Source organism: Coregonus clupeaformis, chromosome 15 (genome assembly GCF_020615455.1).
Source record: "Coregonus clupeaformis isolate EN_2021a chromosome 15, ASM2061545v1, whole genome shotgun sequence".
Taxonomy (NCBI): Eukaryota; Metazoa; Chordata; class Actinopteri; order Salmoniformes; family Salmonidae; genus Coregonus; species Coregonus clupeaformis.
The window spans coordinates 3,358,393-3,379,202 of record NC_059206.1 but is presented as its reverse complement, the minus strand read 5'-3'; the positions used below and the strand labels follow the sequence as shown (position 1 = coordinate 3,379,202).

Sequence of the window (20,810 nt, the reverse complement as noted above, 5' to 3'; positions counted from 1 at the left end):
GAGAGAGAGAGAGAGGAGAGAGACAAGGAGAGAAAGAGAGAGCAGAAAAGAGAGAGAGAGGGAGGGGGAGAGAGAGAAAAGAGAGAGGAGAAAGAGTGTGTGAAGTGTCTGCATGTGATGATGTCTGTCTGCACTGCTATTGGTGCAGCTGACGATGGAGACAAAGGGAAGGGAAGCTTTTTCTGTGCTTTCTCTCTCTCCCTCTCTTTCTATTTATCTCTCTCCTGTGCTGAGCTTCTGTCTGTTACACTCTTTTACGTTATTTTAGAGATGCTAGACACACCCACACATGCAAGGCAGCCTTTCTTCATTTTCTGGCCTTTCTTAGTCAGTGTTGTGTTTTTCTGGTTTCTCAGTGCATTCCATTGTGGTGACTTCTCTCTGGCCAGGGGCAGAACATTCCACAGAAATGGCTGACCCACAATAACACACACACACATACATACACAGAGACACACACAGGCAGGAAGAGTGAGCAAGGCCCTCCACCCTCGCTCAGCCAAATACAGTAGTCCCACACACACACACACTCAACTCATGCATGTAATGACACAGACACACACTGCTCACACAGTCTCTAGCCATGGGTAGTCCCTGGTTTTCACCCTCATATCTGCAGACCACATGCCTAAGGCAAACCGATACAGCTGCCATCTGCCTCTCTGCCCCTCACACTCACACACACTGCTGTAGACTGGCCTACTGACTGGGGCTGGCACAATTATCGTATCATCGTGTAACCGACAATTATGGACAACAACCGTGAACAAAAAAATATATAATCATCTTAATATTCATTTTAGGAGTAGGCGGGATCCAACTTTATATTCAAGTAGATATAGTTGACCCTATAGCAGTTTTAATTTTTTACATGAAGTGGGTAAAGTTGGTAATCATTTGACGAGCAGAACAGCATGGTCGGGAGGAGAAGCTTAATTTCCAAAAGTTCCAAATGGTCAGAATTTGTTGTGTATTTTACCCCCTTTTTGTCTCCCCAATTTCGTGATATCCAATTGCGATCCAATTACGATCTTGTCTCATCGCTGCAGCTCCCCAACGGGCTCGGGAGAGGCAAAAGTCGAGTCATGCGTCCTCCGAAACACGACCCGCCAAACCGCGCTTCTTAACACCCGCCCGCTTAATCCGGAAGCCAGCCGCACCAATGTGTCGGAGGAAACACTGTTCAACTGACTACCGAGGTCAGCCTGCAGGCGCCCGGCCCGCCACAAGGAGTCGCTAGAGCGCGATGAGCCAAGTAAAGCCCCCCCGGCCAAACCCTCCCCTATCTCGGACGACGCTGGGCTAATTGTGCGCCGCCCTATGGGACTCCCGGTCACGGCTGGTTATGACACAGCCTGGGATCGAACCCGGGTCTGTAGTGACGCCTCAGAACCATTCATTTTTGAGACAGGGGTGTCCCCAAAGCTGTGCTCTATTCATTAGGTATGTCGTTGCTAGTTTTCAAAAATGCATCATGGTGCATTACAAGCTCAAAACATTTTTTAACAATTTTGACAATAACCAAGGCTATTTGCATGACAATTAATTGTTACCCAAAATTCCATAATCCTCACAGCCCTATTACTGACCCTACATACCTGTGTTTGTGTGCTCCGACTACACACACACACACACAGACACACACACACACACACATTCAGGTACACACACATACACCAGTGGAGGCTGCTGAGGGGAGGACGGCTCATAATAATGGCTGGAATAGAGTCAATGGAATGGTATCAAACACATCAAATATGTGGTTTCCATGTGGTTGATACCACTCCATTGACTCCATTCCAGACATTATTATGAGCTGTCCTCCCCTCAGCAGCCTCCACTGACACACACAGGCATGCACACATACACATACAGGTCCACAGGCGTGTCATGCACGCACGCACACATACACATACAGGTCCAACCCCTCCATCTGTTCAGAAACATGTTGATGACAGACCGATGGTGTGTTTTAATAGTCCATCCTATCCTTGCCTCCTATTCTGTTTCCAGATCAGATTAGGGAACTAGTAGAGTATGAGGAGACAGCGCATTGAATTGACTACACCAGAGCCCCTGAATTACACTGTCCATCACCGCCACCTTGTGTTCAAGGGTGGACTTGACAGTTACTCTTCCACATAGCGAATTTGCATTTCGTTCTGATGAGATTATTATAACAGATAACTGCTTTATTTCGTGCTGAATGTACAATGACAAATTATCAAATGTGCGCCGATTGAGTGTAGTCAATTTTGTTCTAAAGGCAGAAATAATCTGATTGGTTTCTAAAAGGTAAATGGGCGGAGGTTTGAACTGAGAATCTTGTTAATAAAATTTGGACATACAAGTTGCAACGTTTTGAAATCATTATTGTGTTACAGACAAGTATGACAATATCTCTGAAATACAACTAGTCTCCTGACTTGAAGCAAAGGTTAAAATGTAGCAAGCTAGCAGCAACATGCTAAACTAATCAGAGCAAGCTAGCTAGCTAAGCATTTGGCAACCTCAAATTAATAAATAGAGCTAGCTAGGTAGCTAGGTGTCAAATATACAAGTAAGTCAGCTAACATTTTCTTTATTGAAATGTTAAGTTGAATAAGCTATATGAACTTAAGAAAACAGGGATGGACAGATAGCTATCTCTTACTAATGTTGAGTCATAGAATAGAGCTAGCTAGCTAGCTAGGTCTCAAATATACCAGTTAATCAGCTTCCACTTAAATTATCAAAATATTTAGTTGAATAAGCTTTATAAACTAAACAATTTGAATAGACTGTTATGCTTCCCTGGGGGCAGAAACAAAAAATGCTAAGCTAAATGTAGCTTAGCTGAGCAGAGAGCTACCTCCTAAAGTTGAATTATAAAATAGAAATAGCTAGCAAGTTAGGTCACACATCTGCCAGTAGGTCTGTTAGTTGAATAAGTGATATAAACAAAACAATTGGCCAGCTCTTTTTATGATTCAACATTATCTGCTTAACCAGCTAGTTCAGTTTAGCGAAGCATTTTACATTTCTGCCCCCAGGGACAGTTCATTCAAATGTTTTTGTTTATATAGTTTATTCAACAAAATATTGATTAAGTGGGAGATGACTTACTGGTATATTTGAGACCTAGCTAGCTAGCTCTATTCTATGACTCAACATTAGTAAGAGATAGCTATCTGCAAGCCAACTAGCTCTGTTTAGCTTAGCAATTTACATTGCTGTCCTCTTTTTGTTTTGTTTATATAGCTTATTCAACTTAACATTTCAATAAAACAAATATTAGCTGACTTTCTTGTATATTCGCTACCTAGCTCCATTTACTAATTCAATATGAGTAGCTAAGAGTTTGCTAAATGCTTAGCTAGCTAGCTTGCTCTGATTAACTTAGCATGTTGCTGCTAGCTTGCTACATTTTACTCTTTGTTTCAAGTCAGGAAACCAGTTGTATCTAGACATATTGTCACATTTGTCTGACTACTGTAACACGATCATTTCAAAACGTTACAACTTGTAACTCTGCAAATATTTTCAAATGTTGTGCAACTATTAAACTCTGGCCATTGACCTTTTAGAAACCAATCGGATTTGTTCTGCCCTAAACCAATCAGATTATTTCTGCCCTTAGAACAAAGTTGACTGCACTTTATGTCAACACGCACGTATTGCTTTACGTCATATGCACAGGCGACGTGCTTGAACATTTGCCTAGTCTACATTTCACTTTCATTTTCAGGATTGCTGCTCCTTCACGTTCGGTCAACGAAGTGTTCTAGATGCGTTCTGGAAAAGCACATATTCCTACTCTTCAGAAATTAGCTGCGCATTTGGCATCATTCAAGTGAGTAGCCCACCAACACAATTTACTCCCGGTGCGTTTAACGTTTACCAATCCAATGATCTAATAGGATTGTTCAAATTGAATAATAGAAACTTAGTTAAACATTTTCAATGGTGTAATTTACCTTGTGTCGTTTGAAAAGTGAAAGTTAAAATATTGGTGCTGTTAGGAAAACTGGGTGATTTCCAAATACATGGTTCTAGTGGACGCTACTAGGCTACTACAGTGCACAGGGAGAGACCCTACTCATCCAAAGTGGTAATTTAATGTGCATGGTCCTTTTGAGGAGAAAGTTATCTGTCTCATACACACACACACGTTTTGTTCTTCTATCCTCGTGGGGACCTAAAATTGATTCCCATTAAAAATCTTATATTCCCTAACCTTAACCGTAGCCCAAACCCTAAACCTAACCCCTAAGCTTAAAATAGCCTTTGTCCTCATGGGGACGTAAAAAATTTCCCAACGAGGGAGAATTTTCCTTGTTTTACTATCCTTGTGGGGACTTTTGGGGATTTTAGGTCCCCACAAAGATAGAACAACCAACACACGGGCTCCCGAGTGGCGCAGTGGTCTAAGGCACTGCACCGCAGTGCTAGAGGCGTCACTACAGACCCTGGTTTGATCCCGGGCAGTATCACAACCGGCCGTGATCGGGAGTCCCATAGGGCGGCGCACAATTGGCCCAGCGTCGTCCAGGTTAGGGGAGGGTTTGGCAAGGGGGGGCTTTACTTGGCTCATCGCACTCGAGTGACTCCATGTGGCGGGCATGGCGCCTGCAGGCTGACCTCGGTCATCAGGTGAACAGTGTTTCCTCCGAGACATTGGTGCGGCTGGCTTCCAGGTTAAGCGGGCGGGTGTTAAGAAGCGCTGTTTGGCGGGTCATGTTTCAGAGGACGCATGACTCGACCTTCACCTCGACCTTCGCCTCCCGAGCCTGTTGGGGAGTTGCAGCGATGAGACAGGATCGAAAAAGGGGGTAAAATACACCCCAAAAAATTTAACCAACACACACACACACACCAGAGCAGACAGGACAGCGGGTAAAGAAGAGTGCTGTGAGTCACGGACTTTGGCCCTTTGGAGGTGAGGTTTGGCGCGCATGCACATATCAAATCAAATTGTTTTGGCCACATGCGCCGAATACAACAGGTGCAGACATTACAGTGAAATGCTTACTTACAGCCCTTAACCAACAGTGCATTTATTTTTTAATGAAAAAGTAAAATAAAACAACAACAAAAAAGTGTTGAGAAAAAAAGAGCAGAAGTAAAATAAAATAACAGTAGGGAGGCTATATATACATTTACATTTACATTTACGTCATTTAGCAGACGCTCTTATCCAGAGCGACTTACAAATTGGTGCATTCACCTTATAGCCAGTGGGATAACCACTTTACAAATATATATATATTTTTTATTTTATTTTATTTTTTGGGGGGTGGGGTAAGGGGGGGTAGAAGGATTACTTTATCCTATCCCAGGTATTCCTTAAAGAGGTGGGGTTTCAAGTGTCTCCGGAAGGTGGTGAGTGACTCCGCTATCCTGGCGTCGTGAGGGAGCTTATTCCACCATTGGGGTGCCAGAGCAGCGAACAGTTTTGACTGGGCTGAGCGGGAACTGTGCTTCCGCAGAGGTAGGGGGGCCAGCAGGCCAGAGGTGGATGAACGCAATGCCCTCGTTTGGGTGTAGGGACTGATCAGAGCCTGAAGGTACGGAGGTGCCGTTCCCCTCACAGCTCCGTAGGCAAGCACCATGGTCTTGTAGCAGATGCGAGCTTCAACTGGAAGCCAGTGGAGTGTGCGGAGGAGCGGGGTGACGTGAGAGAACTTGGGAAGGTTGAACACCAGACGGGCTGCGGCATTCTGGATGAGTTGTAGGGGTTTAATGGCACAGGCAGGGAGCCCAGCCAACAGCGAGTTGCAGTAATCCAGACGGGAGATGACAAGTGCCTGGATTAGGACCTGTGCCGCTTCCTGTGTAAGGCAGGGTCGTACTCTCCGAATGTTGTAGAGCATGAACCTACAGGATCGGGTCACCGCCTTGATGTTAGCGGAGAACGACAGGGTGTTGTCCAGGGTCACGCCAAGGCTCTTCGCACTCTGGGAGGAGGACACAACGGAGTTGTCAACCGTGATGGCGAGATCATGGAACGGGCAGTCCTTCCCCGGGAGGAAGAGCAGCTCCGTCTTGCCGAGGTTCAGCTTGAGGTGGTGATCCGTCATCCACACTGATATGTCTGCCAGACATGCAGAGATGCGATTCCCCACCTGGTTATCAGAAGGGGGAAAGGAGAAGATTAGTTGTGTGTCGTCTGCGTAGCAATGATAGGAGAGGCCATGTGAGGATATGACAGAGCCAAGTGACTTGGTGTATAGCGAGAATAGGAGAGGGCTATGAACTGAGCCCTGGGGGACACCAGTGGTGAGAGCACGTGGTGCGGAAACAGATTCTCGCCACGCCATTGGTAGGAGCGACCGGTCAGGTAGGACGCAATCCAATAGTGAGCCGCGCCGGAGATGCCCAGCTCGGAGAGGGTGGAGAGGAGGATCTGATGGTTCACAGTATCAAAGGCAGCAGACAGGTCTAGAAGGACAAGAGCAGAGGAGAGAGAGTTAGCTTTAACAGTGCGGAGAGCCTCCGTGACACAGAGAAGAGCAGTCTCAGTTGAATGACCAGTCTTGAAACCTGACTGGTTTGGATCAAGAAGGTCATTCTGAGAGAGATAGCAAGAGAGTTGGCTAAAGACGGCACGCTCAAGAGTTTTGGAGAGAAAAGAAAGAAGGGATACTGGTCTGTAGTTGTTGACATCAGAGGGATCGAGTGTTGGTTTTTTGAAAAGGGGTGCAACTCTCGCTCTCTTGAAGACGGAAGGGACATAGCCAGAGGTCAAGGATGAGTTGATGAGCGAGGTGAGGTAAGGGAGAAGGTCACTGGAGATGGTCTGGAGAAGAGAGGAGGGGATAGGGTCAACTGGGCAGGTTGGTTGGGCGGCCGGCCGTCACAAGTCGCAAGTTTTTATCTGGAGAGAGAGGGGAGAAAGAAGTCAAAGCATAGGGTAGGGCAGTGTGAGCAGGACCAGCAGTGTCATTTGACTTAACAAACGAGGATCGGATGTCGTCAACCTTCTTTTCAAAATGGTTGACGAAGTCATCCACAGAGAGGGGGGAGAGGGGGGAGGGGGAGGAGGATTCAGCAGGGAGGAGAAGGTGGCAAAGAGCTTCCTAGGGTTAGAGGCAGATGCTTGGAATTTAGAGTGGTAGAAAGTGGCTTTAGCAGCAGATACAGATGAAGAAAATGTAGAGAGGAGGGAGTGAAAAGATGCCAGGTCCGCAGGGAGTCTAGTTTTCCTCCATTTCCGCTCGGCTGCCCGGAGCCCTGTTCTGTGAGCTCGCAATGAGTCATCAAGCCACGGAGCAGGAGGGGAGGACCGAGCCGGCCGGGAGGATAGGGGACATAGAGAGTCAAAAGATTCAGAGAGGGAGGAGAGGAGGGTTGAGGAGGCATAATCAGGAGATTGGAGGGAGAAGGATTTAGCAGAGGGAAGAGATGATAGGATGGAAGAGGAGAGAGTAGGGGCAGAGTGAGTAGTGTTGGAGGAGAGCGAGAGAGAAAAGGATACAAAGTAGTGGTCGGAGACATGGAGGGGAGTTGCAGTGAGATTAGTAGAAGAACAGCATCTAGTAAAGATGAGGTCAAGCGTATTGCCTGCCTTGTGAGTACGGGGGACGGTGAGAGGGTGAGGTCAAAAGAGGAGAAGAGTGGAAAGAAGGAGGCAGAGAGAAATGAGTCAAAGGTAGACGTAGGGAGGTTGAAGTCACCCAGAACTGTGAGGGGTGAGCCATCCTCAGGAAAGGAACTTATCAATCATTGATGAACTCTCCAAGGGAACCTGGAGGGCGATAAATGACAAGGATGTTAAGCTTGAATGGGCTAGTGACTGTGACAGCATGGAATTCAAATGAGGAGATGGACAGATGGGTCAGGGGAAAAAAAGAGAATGTCCACTTGGGAGAGATGAGGATTCCTGTGCCACCACCCCGCTGACCAGATGCTCTCGGGGTATGCGAGAACACATGGTCAGACGAGGAGAGAGCAGTAGGAGTAGCATTTTCTTTAGTGGTAATCCATGTTTCCGTCAGCGCCAAGAAGTCGAGGGACTGGAGGGTAGCATAGGCTGAGATGAACTCTGCCTTGTTGGCAGCAGAACGGCAGTTCCAGAGGCTGCCTGAGACCTGGAACTCCACGTGGGTGGTGCGTGCAGGGACCACCAGGTTAGAGAAGCAGCAGCCACGCGGTGTGAGGCGTTTGTATAGCCTGTGCGGAGATGAGAGAACGGGGATAGACAGAGGCATAGTTGACAGGCTACAGAAAATGGCTACAATAATGCAAAGGAGATTGGAATGAAATGAACTAAACATCTGGGAAAGGAGAGAGCGGCGCCTCCCTCACTTACGTTTCACTGAAACACCCAAATATAAATCTCCCAACTTCCACCTCAGAAACTATAATTGTTGTAAACTACAGCGGTACCGGTGCAGAGTCAATGTGCGGGGGCACCGGCTAGTTGAGGTAGTTGAAGTAAGGCTTGGGGGTAGAAGCTGTTGAGAAGTCTTTTGGACGTAGGCACTCCGGTACCGCTTGCCGTGCGGTAGCAGAGAGAACAGTCTATGACTAGGGTGGCTGGAGTCTTTGACAATTTTGAGGGCCTTCCTCTGACACCGCCTGGTAGAGAGGTCCTGGATGGCAGGAAGCTTGGCCCCAGTGATGTACTGGGCCGTACGCACTACCCTCTGTAGTGCCTTGCGGTCGGAGGCCGAGCAGTTGCCATACCAGGCGGTGATGCAACCAGTCAGGATGCTCTCGATGGTGCAGCTGTATAATTTTTTGAGGATCTAAGGACCCATGCCAAATCTTTTCAGTCTCCTGAGGGGGAATAGGCTTTGTCGTGCCCTCTTCACGACTGTCTTGGTGTGTTTGGACCATAATAGTTTGTTGGTGATGTGGACACCAAGGAACTTGAAGCTCTCAACCTGTTCCACTACAGCCCCGTCGATGAGAATGGGGGTGTGCTCAGTCCTCTTTTTTTTCCTGTAGTCCACCATCATCTCCTTTGTCTTGGTCACGTTGAGGGAGAGGTTGTTATCCTGGCACCACACGGCCAGGTCTCTGACCTCCTCCCTATAGGCTGTCTCATCGTTGTCGGTGATCAGGCCTACCACTGGAGTCGTGCCTGGCCATGCAGTCATGGGTGAACAGGGAGTACAGGAGGGGACTGAGCACGCACCCCTGAGGGGTCCCCGTGTTGAGGGTCAGTGTGGCATATGTGTTGTTACCTACCCTTACCACCTGGCGACGGCCCATCAGGAAGTCCAGGATCCAGTTGCAGAGGGAGGTGTTTAGTCCCAGGATCCTTAGCTTAGTGATGAGCTTTGAGGGCACTATGGTGTTGAATGCTGAGCTGTAGTCAATGAATAGCATTCTCACGTAGGTGTTCCTCTTGTCCAGGTGGGAAAGGGCAGTGTGGAGTGCAATAGAGATTGCATCATCTGTGGATCTGTTGGGGCGGTATGCAAATTAGAGTGGGTCTAGGGTTTCCGGCATGATGGTGTTGATGTGAGCCATGACCAGCCTTTCAAAGCACTTCATGGCTACAGACGTATAACATATAACAGGCCATCAATGTGCACACACACACAATTTCAGACTATAGGCATACACTCTTCTATGGTGCGTTATGAGCACAACCAGATGAAGAAACTCTCTTGGCTCTGTCACTGACTGAGAAGAGACCTGGGATTGAGTCAGTCTGCCCTCTGAATTGGCTACAGTCTCTGTCAGTCTGCCCTCTGAATTGGCTACAATGTTCTGCTGCGAACACCTTTCATAGCCTACAGTAGTTTAGAAGTCTTAACAGCTAGGCCTATATGACGAAAGGGACGTTCAGAATAGGGGGGAACAAAAATCTGTGTGTAATGGCAACTATTAACGACCGTATCCATAGTGCTTTACTAACAGTAGTATTTCCCCCTTATGGCAACTATCCTTCTTACAACTATCCTTCTAACGACTGTAAATAATACATGTGAAACAAATTATCTTGGGATATGTGGCTATGTCGAGCTGCCCTCCAAATTCGCTACAACATTGCTATTTTGCTGCCCATTATAAACCGACAGCGGCCCACTAGATTGAGTACCCATAACCTGTACGGTAACAGTAGGTTGCAGTGGGCAAGTTAAATTAAATGAGACTATAGCTTATCGGCATTATAGGCCTATAGACCTATCCAACGACTGTGGGAGGAGTGAAGCAGGGATTTTATGCAAACGTGTCTGTGGGATGAGAGGCAACTCAAGGACCACTCCTGCAAAACAATGTAACTTAGGTGATGTTTGAATATATGGATTCACCCTTCCTTGAAAAAAATAATTGCTCTAAATACAAAAAGTATGTGGACACCTGCTCGTCCAACATCTCATTCCAAAATCATGGGCATTAATATGGAGTCCCCCCTTTGCTGCTATAACAGCCTCCACTCTTCTGGGAAGGCTTTCCACTAGATTTTGGAACATTGCTGCAGGGACTTGTTTCCATTCAGCCACAAGAGCATTACATTTAGTCATTAGTGAGGTCGGGCACTGATGTTGGGCGATTAGGCCCGCAGTCGGCGTTCCAATTCATCCCAAACGTGTTCGATGGGGTTGAGGTCAGGGCTCTGTGCAGGCCAGTCAAGTTCTTCCACATCGATCTCGACAAACCATTTCTGTATGACCTCGCTTTGTGCACGGGGGCACTGTCATGCTGAAACAGGAAAGGGCCTTCCCCAAACTGTTGCCATAAAGTTGGAAGCACAGAATCGTCTAGAATGTCATTGAAACATTAAGATTTCCCTTCACTGGAACTAAGGGGCCTAGCCCGAACCATGAAAAATAGCCCCAGACCATTATTCCTCCTCTACCAAACAAAATTGGCACTCTGCATTCGGGCAGGTAGCGTTCTCCTGGCATCCGCCAAACCCAGATTCATCTGTTGGACTGCCAGATGGGGAAGCGTGATTCATCACTCCAGAGAACGCGTTTCCACTGCTCCAGAGTCCAATGGCGGGGAGCTATACACCACTCCAGCCGACGCTTGGCATTGCGCATGGTGATTTTAGGCTTGTGTGCGGCTGCTCGGCCATGGAAACCCATTTCATGACGCTCCCGACGAACAGTTCTTGTACTGACGTTGCTTCCAGAGGCAGTTTGGAACTCGGTAGTGAGTGTTGCAACCGAGGACAGACGATTTTTACGCGCTACACGCTTCAGCACTCGCCGGTCCCGTTCTGTGAGCTTGTGTAGCCTACCATATCTCGGCTGAGCCGGTGTTGCTCCTAGACGTTTCCATTTCACAATAACAGCACTTACAGTTGACCGGAACAGCTCTAGCAGGGCAGAAATTTGACGAACTGACTTATTGGAAAGATGGCATCCTATGACGGTGCCACATTGAAAGTCACTGAGCTCTTCAGTGAGGCCATTCTACTGTCAATGTTTGTCTATGGAGATTGCATGGCGGTGTGCTCGATGTTATACACCTGTCAGCAACGGGTGTGGCTGAAATAGCCGAATCTACTAATTTGAAGGGGTGTCAACATACTTTTGTATATATTGTATATATGTTTGACATGGGCAGGAGTAGGCCTGCGAGCCGACGGCGAGAGAATGCCATGTTCCTTATTTGATATTGGTCCCATTCCCTTTTCACCAAGTTTAGAATTATAAAATAAAATAGAAGTGGAAGACTTTTGCGAGCACTACTCCAGATCACTTGATATCCACCACAAGCGGGAGAGGACAGAGAAGGAGAGAGAGTAAATTGAAATAAATATGACAAACCTATAGGCCTGTAATTAGGCTACACCTATCTATACAGAAATAAATAAAGTCATTGAAAATACTTCACCAGAGAGAATGATTTAGCCACAGAGGATCATTGTCTTCTTTTTAAAAAATTACTGTTTATTGTTTTAAATCCCAATCGCATAACCTACAGTACAGTCGGGAAGCGTGCAATTTCGGCAGCTCGCGCAGCAAATATCAAATAGCTGATTGTTGAGTTACGGCCAGACCCGGCGCCAGAACGAATCAGTTGAACTGGCCTTTGATTTCCATAGGCGGGCCTGTTTTTTCTCGGGACCTGTTATGTGTGCACGCGCTTGCACGCATTTAAAAAAAAATGGGTGGAATAGTAAAGACCATAGGCAGCTCATGAGTTTCAAGTTTGGGGAAGCTTACAATTTACATTTACATTACATTTACTTCATTTAGCAGACGCTCTTATCCAGAGCGACTTACAAATTGGTGCATTCACCTTATAGCCAGTGGGATAACCACTTTACAATATGTTTTTTTCTTTCTTTGGGGTGGGGTAAGGCGGGGTAGAAGGATTACTTTATCCAATCCCAGGTATTCCTTAAAGAGGTGGGATTTCAAGTGTCTCCGGAAGGTGGTGAGTGACTCCGCTGTCCTGGCGTCGTGAGGGAGCTTGTTCCACTATTGGGGTGCCAGAGCAGCGAACAGTTTTGACTGGGCTGAGCGGGAACTGTGCTTCCGCAGAGGTAGGGGGGCCAGCAGGCCAGAGGTGGATGAACGCAATGCCCTCGTTTGGGTGTAGGGACTGATCAGAGCCTGAAGGTACAGAGGTGCTGAAGGTACAGAGGTGCCGCTTCTCAACAGCTTCTACCCCCAAGCCATAAGACTCCTGAACAGCTAATCATGGCTACCCGGACTATTTGCACTGCCCCCCTACCCCATCCTTTTACGCTGCTGCTACTCTGTTAATTATTTATGCATAGTCACTTTAACTCTGCCCACATGTACATATTACTTCAACTACCTCAACTAGCCGGTGCCCCCGCACATTGACTCTGCACCGGTACCCCCCTGTATATATAGCCTCCCTACTGTTATTTTATTTTACTTCTGCTCTTTTTCTCTCAACACTTTTTTTGTTGTTGTTTTATTTTTACTTTTTTGTTAAAAATAAATGCACTGTTGGTTAAGGGCTGTAAGTAAGCATTTCACTGTAATGTCTGCACCTGTTGTATTCGGCGCATGTGGCCAATAAAATTTGATTTGATTTGATCAAAGGCAGCAGACAGGTCTATAAGGACAAGAGCAGAGGAGAGAGAGTTAGCTTTAGCAGTGCAGAGAGCCTCCGTGACACAGAGAAGAGCAGTCTCAGTTGAATGACCAGTCTTGAAACCTGACTGGTTTGGATCAAGAAGGTCATTCTGAGAGAGATAGCAAGAGAGTTGGCTAAAGACGGCACGCTCAAGAGTTTTGGAGAGAAAACAAAGAAGGGATACTGGTCTGTAGTTGTTGACATCGGAGGGATCGAGTGTTAGTTTTTTGAGAAGGGGTACAACTTTCGCTCTCTTGTTGGGCGGCCGGCCGTCACAAGTCGCAAGATTTCATCTGGAGAGAGAGGGGAGAAAGAAGTCAAAACATAGGGTAGGGTAGTGTGAGCAGGACCAGCAGTGTCATTTGACTTAACAAACGAGGATCGGATGTCGTCAACCTTCTTTTCAAAATGGTTGACGAAGTCATCCACAGAGAGGGAGGGAGGGGGGGGGATTCAGCAGGGAGGAGAAGGTGGTAAAGAGCTTCCTAGGGTTAGAGGCAGATGCTTGGAATTTAGAGTGGTATAAAGTGGCTTTAGCAGCAGAAACAGATGAAGAAAATGTAGAGAGGAGGGAGTGAAAAGATGCCAGGTCCGCAGGGAGTCTAGTTTTCCTCCATTTCCGCTCGGCTGCCCGGAGCCCTGTTCTGTGAGCTCGCAATGAGTCGTCAAGCCACGGAGCAGGAGGGGAGGACCGAGCCGGCCGGGAGGATAGGGGACATAGAGAGTCAAAGGATGCAGAAAGGGAGGAGAGGAGGGTTGAGGAGGCAGAATCAGGAGATTGGAGGGAGAAGGATTTAGCAGAGGGAAGAGATGATAGGATGGAAGAGGAGAGAGTAGTGGGAGAGAGAGAGCGAAGGTTTCGACGGCGTATTACCATCTGAGTAGGGGCAGAGTGAGTAGTGTTGGAGGAGAGCGAGAGAGAAAAGGATACAAAGTAGTGGTCGGAGACATGGAGGGGAGTTGCAGTGAGATTAGTAGAAGAACAGCATCTAGTAAAGATGAGGTCAAGCGTATTGCCTGCCTTGTGAGTAGGGGGGACGGTGTGAGGGTGAGGTCAAAAGAGGAGAGGAGTGGAAAGAAGGAGGCAGAGAGAAATGAGTCAAAGGTAGACGTATGGAGGTTGAAGTCACCCAGAACTGTGAGGGGTGAGCCATCCTCAGGAAAGGAACTTATCAAGGTGTCAAGCTCATTGATGAACTCTCCAAGGGAACCTGGAGGGCGATAAATGACAAGGATGTTAAGCTTGAATGGGCTAGTGACTGTGACAGCATGGAATTCAAATGAGGAGCTAGACAGATGGGTCAGGGGAAAAAGAGTGAATGTCCACTTGGGAGAGATGAGGATTCCTGTGCCACCACCCCGCTGACCAGATGCTCTCGGGGTATGCGAGAACACATGGTCAGACAAGGAGAGAGCAGTAGGAGTATCAGTGTTTTCAGTGGTAATCCATGTTTCCGTCAGTGCCAAGAAGTCGAGGGACTGGAGGGTAGCATAGGCTGAGATGAACTCAGCCTTGTTGGCCGCAGAAAGGCAGTTCCAGAGGCTGCCGGAGACCTGGAACTCCACGTGGGTCGTGCGTGCAGGGACCATCAGGTTAGAGAGGCAGCAGCCACGCAGTGTGAGGCTTTTGTATAGCCTGTGCGGAGAGGGGAGAACAGGGATAGACAGAGGCATAGTTGACAGGCTACAGAAAATGGCTACAATAATGCAAAGGAGATTGGAATGAAATGAACTAAACATCTGGGAAAGCGAGAGAGCGGGGCCTCCCTCACTTACGTTTCACTGAAACACCCAAATATAACTCTCCCAACTTCCACCTCAGAAACTATAATTGTTGTAAACTACAGCGGTTCAATGTTTTCTAGGAATAAACTAACTTAATTTATTCAGCTAGCTAACTTGGTAGAGTATTCTTCCGTGAAAACTGTCCAGGGCACCTAGTCATAAGACGCCACAGCCAACTAGCATGCCGGGCTCCAACAACACGGTTTAGCACCAGTACTCGGCCACAACAAACCACCAGTGTGTCAACACGCCAAGCAGATCATTCGTGTCCATGTCTAATGTTGTGGGTTAGTTCCGACAGCTTGAGCGAGTCCGTCGTCAACTTATTCAGCCAGTTAGTTAGCTAGAATAGTTAGCATACTAGCTAGCCATTGCTTTCTGCCAACGAAGAAACCCGTCCTCCCACGGCACGAACACACAGAGAGAGCTAAGCTAACGTTAACTAATCACCCATGTCCCGAATTCCCTTGAACGACTCTGGCTACCAGTATGTAAAAACAAAACACAAATGTAGGTTATAACTTACCCCTAGCAGCTACTGTTAGCTAGCCAAGTGCAAAGCTAGCCACTGAATCGATTCAGCCAGTTCGCGTCTGTTCTCTAGGTCGTTCCAGCTATTGTTTAGTAGCTATCCAGGTAGCAACAAGCTAGCTACATTTTGAGCACAGTAGCTACTTACTACCTAACGTTAACGCTTCAGACAATGAGGTTAGAAAAACAGCTGAATGGTAGGCATTATTGTATGTAATTATTGTAGGCAGCCAGCTGGCGTAATTACAGGTACTCTCAAGTGTGAAACAACTATCCACAATTGCTAATAGTTACCAGTAGCTACCCGCTAGCTAGTCCAGGTAGTGGGTTAGCTAGCCTCGTGCTTCACCGGGCTCAGCCGAATACAATACCTAAAATAATTACATACAATAACCTACGATAACTACCTACAATACCTAACTACAATCTAAATACATGGTTTAAGCTTTACTCCACACCATATAAGCCATATAAGCCAAGCTTACCTCCCGCCAGAGAGAGACACAACCTCACCCGACGACGACGACGACACCCCCCTACATTTATGTTACTATTTCTGCCGAACTGCGTGCCAGTTATGAATATTTATGTATACATTTACAGTGGGGGAAAAAAGTATTTAGTCAGCCACCAATTGTGCAAGTTCTCCCACTTAAAAAGATGAGAGAGGCCTGTAATTTTCATCATAGGTACACGTCAACTATGACAGACAAAATGAGAAAAAAAAATCCAGAAAATCACATTGTAGGATTTTTTATGAATTTATTGGCATATGATGGTGGAAAATAAGTATTTGGTCAATAACAAAAGTTTCTCAATACTTTGTTATATACCCTTTGTTGGCAATGACACAGGTGAAACGTTTTCTGTAAGTCTTCACAAGGTTTTCACACACTGTTGCTGGTATTTTGGCCCATTCCTCCATGCAGATCTCCTCTAGAGCAGTGATGTTTTGGGGCTGTCGCTGGGCAACACAGACTTTCAACTCCCTCCAAAGATTTTCTATGGGGTTGAGATCTGGAGACTGGCTAGGCCACTCCAGGACCTTGAAATGCTTCTTACGAAGCCACTCCTTCGTTGCCCGGGCGGTGTGTTTGGGATCATTGTCATGCTGAAAGACCCAGCCACGTTTCATCTTCAATGCCCTTGCTGATGGAAGGAGGGTTTCACTCAAAATCTCACGATACATGGCCCCATTCATTCTTTCCTTTACACGGATCAGTCGTCCTGGTCCCTTTGCAGAAAAACAGCCCCAAAGCATGATGTTTCCACCCCCATGCTTCACAGTAGGTATGGTGTTCTTTGAATGTAACTCAGCATTCTTTGTCCTCCAAACACGACGAGTTGAGTTTTTACCAAAAAGTTATATTTTGGTTTCATCTGACCATATGACATTCTCCCAATCCTCTTCTGGATCATCTAAATGCACTTCAGACGGGCCTGGACATGTACTGGCTTAAGCAGGGGGACACGTCTCGCACTGCAGGATTTGAGTCCCTGGCGGCGTAGTGTGTTACTGATGGTAGGCTTTGTTACTTTGGTCCCAGCTCTCTGCAGGTCATTCACTAGGTCCCCCCGTGTGGTTCTGGGATTTTTGCTCACCGTTCTTGTGATCATTTTGACCCCACGGGGTGAGATCTTGCGTGGAGCCCCAGATTGAGGGAGATTATCAGTGGTCTTGTATGTCTTCCATTTCCTAATAATTGCTCCCACAGTTGATTTCTTCAAACCAAGCTGCTTACCTATTGCAGGTCTACAATTTTGTTTTTGGTGTCCTTTGACAGCTCTTTGGTCTTGGCCATTGTGGAGTTTGGAGTGTGACTGTTTGAGGTTGTGGACAGGTGTCTTTTATACTGATAACAAGTTCAAACAGGTGCCATTAATACCGGTAACGAGTGGAGGACAGAGGAGCCTCTTAAAGAAGAAGTTACAGGTCTGTGAGAGCCAGAAATCTTGCTTGTTTGTAGGTGACCAAATACTTATTTTCCACCATAATTTGCAAATAAATTCATTAAAAATCCTACAATGGGATTTTCTGGATTTTTTTTCCTCAATTTGTCTGTCATAGTTGACGTGTACCTATGATGAAAATTACAGGCCTCTCTCATCTTTTTAAGTGGGAGAACTTGCACAATTGGTGGCTGACTAAATACTTTTTTCCCCCACTGTATATACCTTTTATTTCTATTTTTAATATATACATTTTATGCAGAATAATAATGTTTTAGTTTCTCAAAATCATTGTCATGTGGTTAATCATAAAAATCTGAAGTAAAATTATAAATATCTAAAAGTTAAAATTCAACTATGGCGAGAGCACTAGCCTCTGCCATATGGACACATTGATACATTGTCATACATTGGTGGCTAAAGAAATGAGAGCATAGAACTCAGAGATAGCTGATAGGCCACTGCAGCAGTAGGCTTATAACTTCCATCATCAACTAAGTAAAAGGCCTAAAGCGGACAAATAAAAACAGTAGAAAATATCCTGATGAAAATGCAGGTTCTTTCATCTCTCTTCTCTGCCTGTCTGCCTCTCTTTCTATCTGTCTTGACTTCAGCTATTGATAGTGAAGTTCAACATTGTATCAAATCATCACATTATATCAACTACCCTATTCCGGGCCCTCAAAGTTTCCTGCGCCAGTGAGCTCAGGACAGAAAGCTGTTTTTTATGACGTTTCCAACGGATATATGGGATCATCAGATCATGATATTTTGCTCTTTCACACCGAGGCTTGGTGATTATCGAGGCCGGGAGTGTTGGAAAGATTTTTCAAATACTGAAGAACTAGCAATCGGAAAGGATGTAAAAAAAAAAAAACAGACTTTGTTGACTTGTGTGAGGCGAAGAAATGTGTGGTGTACAGTGCATTCGGAAAGTATTTAGACCCCTTGAGTTTTTCCACATTTTGTTACGTTACAGCCTTATTCTAAAATGGATTAAATTGTTTGCTTTCTTCATCAATCTACACACAATACCCCGTAATGACAAAGAAAAAACTGGTTTTTAGATATTTTAGTTTCTCCCATCTTCTTTGCAGATCCTCTCAAGAGCACTTCCTCCCAGCTGCCCACTGCACTGAGGCTAGGAAACACTATCACCACCGATAAATCTACAATAATCGAGAATTTCAACAAGCATTTTGCTACAGCTGGCCATGCTTTCCATCTGGCTACCACTAACCCGGCCACCAACTCTGCACCCTCTGCTGCAACTTGCCCATGCCCCCCCTGCTTCTCCTTCACACAAATTCAGACAGCTGATGTTTTGAAAGCGCTGCAAAATCTGGACCCCTACAAATCAGCTGGGCTAGACAATCTGGACCCTTTCTTTCTAAAACTAGCCGCGAAATTGTCGCAACCCCTATTACTAGTCTGTTCAACCTCTCTTTCATAACGTCTGAGATCCCCAGAGATTGGAAAGCTGCCGCGGTCATCCCCCTCTTCAAAGGGGGGTGACACTCTAGATCCAAACTGCTACAGACCTATATCCATCCTGCCCTGCCTTTCGAAAGTATTCGAAAGCCAAGTTAACAAACAGATCATCGACCATTTCGAATACCACCGTACCTTCTCCGCTATGCAATCCGGTTTCCGAGCTGGTCACGGGTGCACTTCAGCCACGCTCAAGGTCCTAAACGATATTATAACCACGATTGATAATAGACAGTACTGTGCAGCCGTCTTCATCGACCTGGCCAAGGCTTTCGACTCTGTCAACCACCGCATTCTTATTGGCAGACTAAATAGCCTTGGTTTCTCAAATGACTGCCTCGCCTGGTTCACCAACTACTTCTCAGATAGAGTTCAGTGTGTCAAATCGGAGGGCCTGTTGTCTGGACCTATGGCAGTCTCTATGGGGGTGCCACAGGGTTCAATTCTTGGGCCGACACTTTTCTCCGTGTATATCAATGATGTCGCTCTTGCTGCTGGTGACTCTCAGATCCACCTCTACGCAGACGACACCATTTTGTATACATCTGGCCCTTCATTGGACACTGTGTTAACAAACCTCCAAACGAGCTTCAATGCCATACAACAATCCTTCAGTAGCCTTCAACTGCTCTTAAACACTAGTAAAACTAAATGCATGCTTTTCAATCGAACGCTGCTAGCACCCGCCCACCCGACTAGAATCACCACTCTCGACGGGTCTGACCTAGAGTATGTGGACAACTACAAATATCTAGGTGTCTGGTTAGACTGTAAACTCAACTTCCAGACTCACATAAAGAATCTCCAATCCAAAGTTAAATCTAGAATCGGCTTCCTATTTCGCAACAAAGCCTCCTTCACTCATGCTGCCAAACATGCCCTCGTAAAACTGACTATCCTACCGATCCTTGACTTCGGCGATGTCATTTACAAAATAGCCTCCAACACTCTACTCAGCAAATTGGATGTAGTCTATCACAGTGCCATCCGTTTTGTCTCCAAAGCCCCATACACTACCCACCACTGTGACCTGTACGCTCTTGTTGGCTGGTCCTCACTACATGTTCGTCGTCAAACCCACTGGCTCCAGGCCATCTATAAATCACTGCTAGGCAAATCCCCGCCTTATCTTAGCTCATTGGTCACCATAGCAGCACCCACCCGTAGTCTGCGCTCCAGCAGGTATATCTCACTGGTCATTCCCAAAACCAACACCTCCTTTGGCCGCCATTCCTTCCAGTTCTCTGCTGCCAATGACTGGAACGAATTGCAAAAATCTCTGAAGCTGGAGACTCTTATCTCCCTCAATAACTTTAAGCATCAGTTGTCAGAGCACCTTACCGATCACTGCACCTGTACACAGCCCATCTGATATTAGCCCACCCAACTACCTCATCCCTATATTGTTATTTATTTTGCTCTTTTGCACCCCAGTATCTCTATTTGCACATCATATCTTGCACATCTAGCATTCCAGTGTTAATACTATTGTAATTATTCTGCACTATAGCCTATTTATTGCCTTACCTCCATAACTTGCTACATTTGCACACACTGTATATATATTTTCTGTTGTATTTCTGACTTTATGTTTTTTTTACCCCATATGTAACTCTGTGTTGTTTTTATTGCACTACTTTGCTTTATCTTGGCCAGGTCGCAGTTGTAAATGAGAACCTGTTCTCAACTGGCTTACCTGGTTAAATAAAGGTGAAATAAAAATAAAAATAAAATAAAAAAAGCTCTGTCAGGTTGGATGGGGAGCATCGCTGCACAGCTATTTTCAGGTCTCTCCAGAGATGTTCGATTGGGTTCAAGTCCGGGCTCTGGCTGGGCCACTTAAGGACATTCAGAGACTTGTCCTGAAGCCACTCCTGCGTTGTCTTGGCTGTGTGCTTAGGGTCGTTGTCCTGTTGGAAGGTGAACCTGTTGGAAGGTGAACCCGATCGAACATCTCTGGAGAGACCTGAAAATTGCAGCACCCCTACATCTTGCGGCTATGAGAAAGTGCAGTTGTCTTTACATGTAGGTCTGATATCTGATTGGAGGTT

General features: G+C 46.3%; 1 protein-coding gene across 1 annotated transcript in view; it reads left to right on the top strand.

Moving 5' to 3' along the window:
- The first annotated feature begins 3,690 nt into the window (after window positions 1–3,690).
- Window positions 3,691–20,810, top strand: part of pargl (poly (ADP-ribose) glycohydrolase, like) — a 53,639-nt gene continuing 36,519 nt past the window's right edge. The window contains exon 1 of the mRNA XM_041897711.2: window positions 3,691–3,832. The gene's annotated coding sequence lies outside the window, so the exon portion shown is untranslated. The remainder of the gene's footprint in view (window positions 3,833–20,810) is intronic.